This window comes from Fukomys damarensis, unplaced genomic scaffold (assembly GCF_012274545.1).
Source record: "Fukomys damarensis isolate Sample0158 unplaced genomic scaffold, DMR_v1.0_HiC HiC_scaffold_17, whole genome shotgun sequence".
NCBI lineage: Eukaryota > Metazoa > Chordata > Mammalia > Rodentia > Bathyergidae > Fukomys > Fukomys damarensis.
Window position 1 is genome coordinate 42,913,904 of NW_022900929.1, and position 7,472 is coordinate 42,921,375.

A 7,472-nucleotide genomic window follows, 5' to 3' on the forward strand; every position below is an offset into this window, starting at 1 on the left:
AAAAAAAAAAAAAAAAAAAAAAAAAAAGTCTCAAATTACTAATGTGGCATGATTTTCCAAAATAATGAATAACTTTCATCCAATTTCAAACAAAATAAAATGTGAACATCTCAAGCTTCTTATGGAACTTTTAGTCTTGAAACATTTAGTGTATATTAAAATGATGCTCAAAATGCTCATGTTTATATTTAAAATAAAGTTAAATCCTCATTACAAATGGTTTTGTAGGATTGATAAACTCATTCAAAATTGCAGATATGGTCCAGCATGGTGGCACACACCTGTGATCACAGCACTCCAGAGGCTCAGGCAGGAGGATCACTGCAAGTTTGAGGCTAGCCTTGGCTACCTAGTGAGATCAAGGATAGCCTGACCTACACAGCAAGACCTTGTCTCAAGAAACTAGAAATCAAAATTGGAGATGCGGGAATGTCCTTCATTATGTGGGAGTGCTCTAGGAATGGCCCTACCCATTAAATGCCAAAAGTAGTCTTAATCATTATGTGTGAGGAAAAAGCCTCCACAAATTTCTGAAATACTCCCTTGGATATAAGAACCCACATTGGAGGTCTGTCTCTAGGGAAAGGCGAAGAGTTTGGTGACCTAGCTAGGAAACTTGAAAGAAGAGACTGTACAAGGTGATGAGAATGAGGGCACACTGAGAAAAAAGTAGGAAGTAAGGGTCCATGTAGGACCTTCTTTCTCTTTTGAGAGGTTGTTGCTATTTACAGACAGCTAAATTAGGCAGAAATGCTATAGGCATCCAGACAGGGCTAGGCCCTTGAAGGAATCAATACAGAAGGTAAGAACACATTGCAGTGATGGCTGGAGGCATATTCATTGAAGGCCAGTTCTAAAAGTAACGATGGAATGCTTATCCGCCTCCCCAGAATGCTTACTTACCCCCCCAAGGGATAAGCAAAATACTATGATTAGCATTACCTAACCCAATACACCTAGAAAGGCATCAAACTCCTGGGTGGTTGACTAGAACCTGGTGACTCATGTTTTCCAAGAAGGGTCCTTGTTCTTTTCATGTACACTTGCTATGTGACTTGCTTCAGTATTGGATCAATGTTACCTAAGTGGCTATTCTTTTAATCCTATTGATTGATTATAGTTTTGTTTCACATTGTAACTATCTCATGATTTTGTACCCACTTCATGATTTTACTCTATAAAACTTCCTATGAAAGATGGGCTTATTGGCAACCATTTGGGTTTCTTTCTCTCTCCCTCAATGAATATTTCCAATTTTGTTTGTTTGTTTGTTGTTTATTTTTTGAGATAGGGTCTCACTGTGAAGTTCAGTCTGGCCTGGAACTCACTAGATAGCCCAAGCTGGCCTCAAACTTCAAGCAATTCTACTGCTTCAACCTCCTGAGCGCTGGGATTATAGGGGTGAGTCACCATACCTGGTTTATTTCGTACTCTTAATCTCCATTTTCCCTTAGAATTCTTTCTTTGATTTTTGGGAGCACAAACTTGGTGTATCTGACACCTAGCATGTTGAGAGTTACGTTATTTCTCCTACATCATTTGGAGGTCCTGTCTCAGTACTAAGGCTAGAACATAGGGCCTCAAGCATGCTATGCAGACACTCTACCTCTGAACTGCATTCCTAGTGCTTAGTTCAAAGATCTTAACTGGCTTTATTTGTGATTTTGGAATTGAGCAGCACTTCCTTTTCTAAAATAAAATAACTATTCCTATGAATGGAGCAGAACAAATTGATTTTGCAGGCAGAGAAAGCAGGAGAAAAAAAAACCCCAAAATAGATGGGTTATTTCAAAGTTACTTTTTTAGAATGGTTGGACAGGGAGACAGAACAATATAAAAATGATTATTTACTTTGGATTATTTTGGGTTACTTATTTGTGTAAAGAGTAAAACAGCCTATTGAAACTGGCTTGTTTGCAAACTTCAGCTGTTTGCTCTCTAATCCTGATTTTTCACATCAGATAATAGGATAGAAGAAATAAAAATTAGGCAGAAAGGAGATAATTTTAAAAATGAAAGATAATTTTAGAAATGAAAACTGCAAGTCCAGGACACAGGCCTAGTTCAATTCTTTTTCTCTTCTCCCAGAATACAAGCCGGGGCAATTCACTTCCTCCTGCAAATGGGCTCCACCATTCTCTTTACTTGCAAATGGTCCTCTTAGCCTGGTCCACTGGGGCATAGTGTAAAACCTTACCCTAAAACAAGCTGGGGGTGGTGGTGCACACCTGGAATTCCAGCAATCAGGAGGCTGAGGCAGGAGGATTGCCACAAGTTCAAGGCCAGCCTGGGCTATGTAGTGAGTTTAGGGTCAACCTGAACTATACAGGAAAACCCTATCTTAAAAAAAAAAAAGAATGTAAAAAGCAGCTTTCCTGATTACAGAGAAATCTGGCTATAGGCATGTAGGCCATCATGATGGAGCAGAGGAGGCGTGGTTGGCCCAACAAAACTGTTGTTTTTGTATGTCGTATTGACAATATGAATGAGTGGACTGGCCAACAAAGGATGAGTTGTTTCCAGTTCCCTTCTAATCTTTCAAAAATATTTCAGGGACTTAAGTCATTACTGGATTGAGGACTCCTGTTGACTCCAGGCTCAGACCTCACTTGAATTGAGTGCCCTCAGGAGGTTGGAATCTTTGGTGAGTATAGGACCTGCCATGCTGCCTCCCTTCCAAAAATGGAGAAGAAAATTGAAGTCAGCCAGCTCGCCACATACTTGCTCTTCTTGGTGCAAAACCAAGACAGGAGACAAGCTGTGGGGATCCGACTCTGGTTTGTGCACTAGCAGAGCAGTCAGTAGTGCCTGGGCCAGCACCACTTTGACTGCCACAGTCAAGGGCCCTCTCGAAACACTGAGGGAGTGAGTCCCGCGGCAGTGCTATGGTCTCCAATGGCCCCGGCTATGACACACGGGCTAATTTGTATAGCAACATCATCAAAAAGCTCCTCTTGACCTTATAAACTCAAGCAGCTTCCCTTGTGCTCTAGGACAACAGGCTCTGTCACCCATCAGCCTGGATGTCATGGCAATAACTCAGTGATAAAATTTTGCTCACAGTTCAAAATGATCTTCTGACGAGCCATCTAAATACTGGGGGAAATGTATAATTGTATGTTGGACAAAAGAAAATCCAGTGTTCAAGTGAGGCACTGCCCGTGTTTTAGGTAACATGAAGTTACCACCTAGCCTGGAGGACAGCTTTTCTCTCACTGAAAGTATTGGGAGAGAAATGCACTTGGAGAAAGCTTTGTATGAGTCTCATCACTTGGACAATCTCTCAGGAAAGGGAGACTGTGTGCCAGGAAGCAGCAGGTGGGAGCTACAGTGCAATCTCTGAAGGCCTGCTCTTCCTTCCCTTTCCCTCTCCCATTTAGGCTCCCCCAGGACAGTGAGGTCACCCTGGCTCTGGAGAAGTCCCTTGTCCTGTTCCCACTGTTTGTACTTTTGCTCCCAGAACTGGATTGGATCCAGCCTCCTAGGACATAGAATTTTCAGCCATGAGGTTTTACCAGCAGCCCACGGACTTAGGCCGTTCTCCCAGCAGCAACCCCAACTAATGCACTAAAATGATGATACACAGAAACATGACACGAGGACACTGAAAGTCAGTGCATGCCTTTGTGTCCAGGCTGTTTGCTTCAAGAGGAATGTGGCCTGCAAGAATGGGCAGACCAACTGCTACCAGAGCACCTCCAGTATGCACATCACCGACTGCCGCCTGACGAGCAACTCCAAGTACCCCAACTGCTCCTACCGCACCAGCCAGATGGAGAGGAGCATCGTCGTGGCCTGTGAGGGGAACCCGTATGTGCCGGTCCACTTTGACGCTTCTGTGGACTCCTCCACCTAAGCCAGAGCAGCGAGATGCCCATCTCACCCCTGCTCTTCACTTCAACACCCACCTTCCCCTCTTCTTTCCTTGTCCCAAAAGAAGTAACTGCAGTCAGGGCTCGGTCCAGCACACACGCTTCCCTCTCCTCAGTCCTGCTCCTTCGTGGCTTTGGGGCTGAGGAGTGGGTGGTGAGGTGGGCCCCACATTAACTCCTTCACTGCTTCTGCCAATAAACACAGTTGCGGTCACTTGATTTCTGAAGCATCCTAGCCAGGTACTGTTTCTAAGGTATCTTTACAGGAAGGAGTAAGACATGCAAATCTGATTCTTTTTGGTGAATAGCAAATGGAGAATTTAAAAGCTCCCTTTTAGACTCTAGGATGTCAGTGACATGAAAAAATTCTCTTTCTTGTAGATTCCTTGATGTCAAGCGTAAAACATATATTTATTTATTTATTGTACCAGGGATCAAACTTTGGACCTTGTGCTTGTGAGGCAGGCAGTGAAACCACTCAGCTAAATCTCTGCCGAGCATAAAACTTTTAAATGTATGCTATTTTAGATAAAAGGGAGCTACAACTTGGTGCATTGTAGTGCTGGGTAAACTGACAGAGGTGAAGCTCAGATACCAATCTCTCTGGCACAAGTGGGAGAACATGGCCACAGGAAGACCCTGCATGGCCTCATGGTGAAAAAGAGGCCTTTATGAAATTATGACCCTAAAATTCTATTGTCTTTTTTGTTAAGTGAGATATCACCAAGTTAAAAAAAAATGACTGTTCACCTTGTCAGTTATCTCATTAGGATCTCATGTACTATTATAGTTTATTCACGCCAGAGAAACTATTCAGTATTTACACATGTGTGACTTATTTATTTCACTTAGGAGTATATCCTCAATATGTATCCATTTTCCTATGAATGAATCTAATTTCTCATTCTTTATGGCTGAGTAGTATTCCATTTTATAGAAAAACCACATCTTCTTTAGGGAAAGTGGGAAGGGCAGGGGAAAGGTAATAAGGGAAAGAAAAAAATAGGAGAAAATGAAAAAATGGAAATAAAATGTTTGTAAATGGGGAGGGGAGGGGGTGGTGAAGGGAGGGCAGGGACAAGGGGAAAAAATGAGAACCAAGCCCTGTCATGTAAAGGTACAAGATCCCAATGATGAATGTAACTGTACTGTATACCTAAAATGTACCGATAAACTCAATGAGGAAAAAAAATGACTGTTACTTGGAAAAAGACAGCAAGTAGATTTCACTTTGGGCACGAACTCTAAATGGAAGCACCCACCTAAGACTGTAGAAAAAACCTACACAGTCGTGTGGTTGAACCAGAACCTCTGCTGAAGTGTGTGCCACACATCTGCCAGCCCTGACCTAATGTAAACCCTGCCTTTTAAAAGACTTCCTCAGGCTCCCTGCTAGTAGCATAGCTGGGACTGGAATCTAAAACTCCTTATTCTTTCTGATGAGTTTAATTCAGGAAGTAATTCCCCAGCCTTCTTCCCCAAAAGCTGTGGAGAGGCGCCTCTCTTGCAGGCATGATTGCCTATAGATTTCCAGTATACTTCGCCTGTGAGTCAGCCATTAGAGGTCCTGTCCGCCCATCATGAGGGCCAGTGAAAGAACTCCATTATGTCTCACTCATCTCTGCATCGTTACATCTGATCCTCTACTGGTGGTCGTCGCTGTCTTTAAACAGGCTCATAGAACAAGTGGAAAGCCCTACCTCCAACAAGCATGGTCAGCTCTGTTATCATCTTTGCACATTTATAGACTTGGGAGTGACTCTGAGGTCCCAGGTATTGTATAATTGTAGCCCATATAGACTAAGACGACAAGGGAACACATCTCAGTGACCCAGCCCCTCCTTCCTCCTAACAGCTGTCTGTGTACTGACAAAATGATCATCTTCTGCCCTTCTGGCCATCCCTCTACTCCTGCTTCTCTCTGTGGCAAATTCTCCCTTCAGTTCCACCAGCCAGTCAGCCTAGCACTAACCCACACCCAAATAGATCAGTCCCCAACACCTGAAGGGAGTCCTTCAAATGAGGGTGAATGGCTGAGTGTCATGGCACATGCTTGTAATCCCAGCACTCCTGAAGTTGTGGCAGGAGGTTTACAAGTTCAAGTCCACTTGGGCTGCATAGAGAGACCCTGTCTGAAAAAAACAAAATGAACAAAAAAATCTGGGCATGGTGGCACACACCTGTAATCCCAACACTCTGGAAGATTAATGTAGGAGAATTATGGGTTTACCCCAGCCTGGATTCTTAGTTACTTAGCAAGACACTGTTTCAAAAATTTCAAAAAATGTAAAATAAGGAATGAGGATATAGCTCAGTGTGAAGAACCTGATTTCAATAGCCAGTACCAAAAGAAAAGACTGAATGATCCATGGATCCGTTTCTCACTTTCCATATATTATCTCCAACTATGTTTGCACTCTCAGTTGTTTTTTTTGGTACTGGGGATCGAACTCAGGCCCTTGGGCTTGTGAGGCAGGCAGCAGAGCCACTGAGCTAAATCCTCAGCCCTATAGTCTTAGTTGTGTAAGGAAAACTCCTTCCAGTCCCCTCTCTTGATGAGAACTTGTCTCAAATTGAAAACAAACAAACAAACAAAAAACAACAAAGGGCTGGGGATGTGCTGGGCAGAGTTTTGCGTGCCTATAATCTCAGCATGTGGGAGGCTGGGGCAGGAGAATTGTTCTTTGAGGCCAACTTAGCCAGATCCTATCTCAAATTTAAAAAATAAAATTTAAAAGACTAGGAGTGGGGTTTAGCACTTGCTGGGTTTAATTCCCAGTATCCCAGCCCCCCCCACCTCCAAAAAAACAAGAGAAAAGAAGGTAGTGCTCTCTCTCTCTCCTCTGTCCCTGTGTCTCTCTATCACTCTGTCTCTGTCTGTCTGTCTGCTGTCTGTCTGTCTCTCTGATCAGCATCAACTCCTAATAACTGTGAACAATGGCTTCCAGAGAAATATATGAAGTCAAGGAAAACTTGAAGGAATGCAGGACTTCCTTGCTTCCACTACCACAGCACAGGGTAAAGAGAGGTGGTTAAATTCTCAGGGAGACCACAATGGTGCCCTACGGAGCTAAGAACAAAATATTTCCTGGAATACCGACAAGCAATGATTTGAGAGTCAACAACAACAAACAACAACAACAACAAAAACACAGTGATGCTCACTAAATGCAGTAAGAAGTGGTTTTTATTGCTGTGAATACAGTGCACTAAAGCTGGCAAAGGTCTCAAAGGCCTAGGTCTCTTTTCCCCCCTTTCCACGTTTGCCCTGCCTTGAACAGTCAAATCTCCAAAGCAGAAAACATGTATGTTTCAATCCCAAGACTAGTATAGCATCCCAGGTATTCCGACGGTTCTGGTTCCAGTAACTTGATTCTTTCCTTTGTGAGAATAGGAAATAAAAGGAAAGGAGAAGAAAAAGCAGAAGATACTATAATAGAAACAGGGTGAAAAAGTGATAAAAACTTTACAAAATTAATCTAAGTGAAAAGGCAATAGTGGATAGTGGGGGTTATTGAAACGATGCTGACAGGCCACCGTGAATTTTGACAACTTGGAAAAATCCGAGTAGGTGCAAGGTGTCCTACTTCGGATTACACA

The 7,472-nt window shown here is 43.0% G+C and overlaps 1 pseudogene; it reads left to right on the forward strand.

Annotated features, from left to right (window-relative positions):
- The first annotated feature begins 3,175 nt into the window (after nt 1–3,175).
- LOC117286565 lies at nt 3,176–3,988 on the forward strand (annotated as a pseudogene).
- Nucleotides 3,989–7,472: the final 3,484 nt, after the last annotated feature.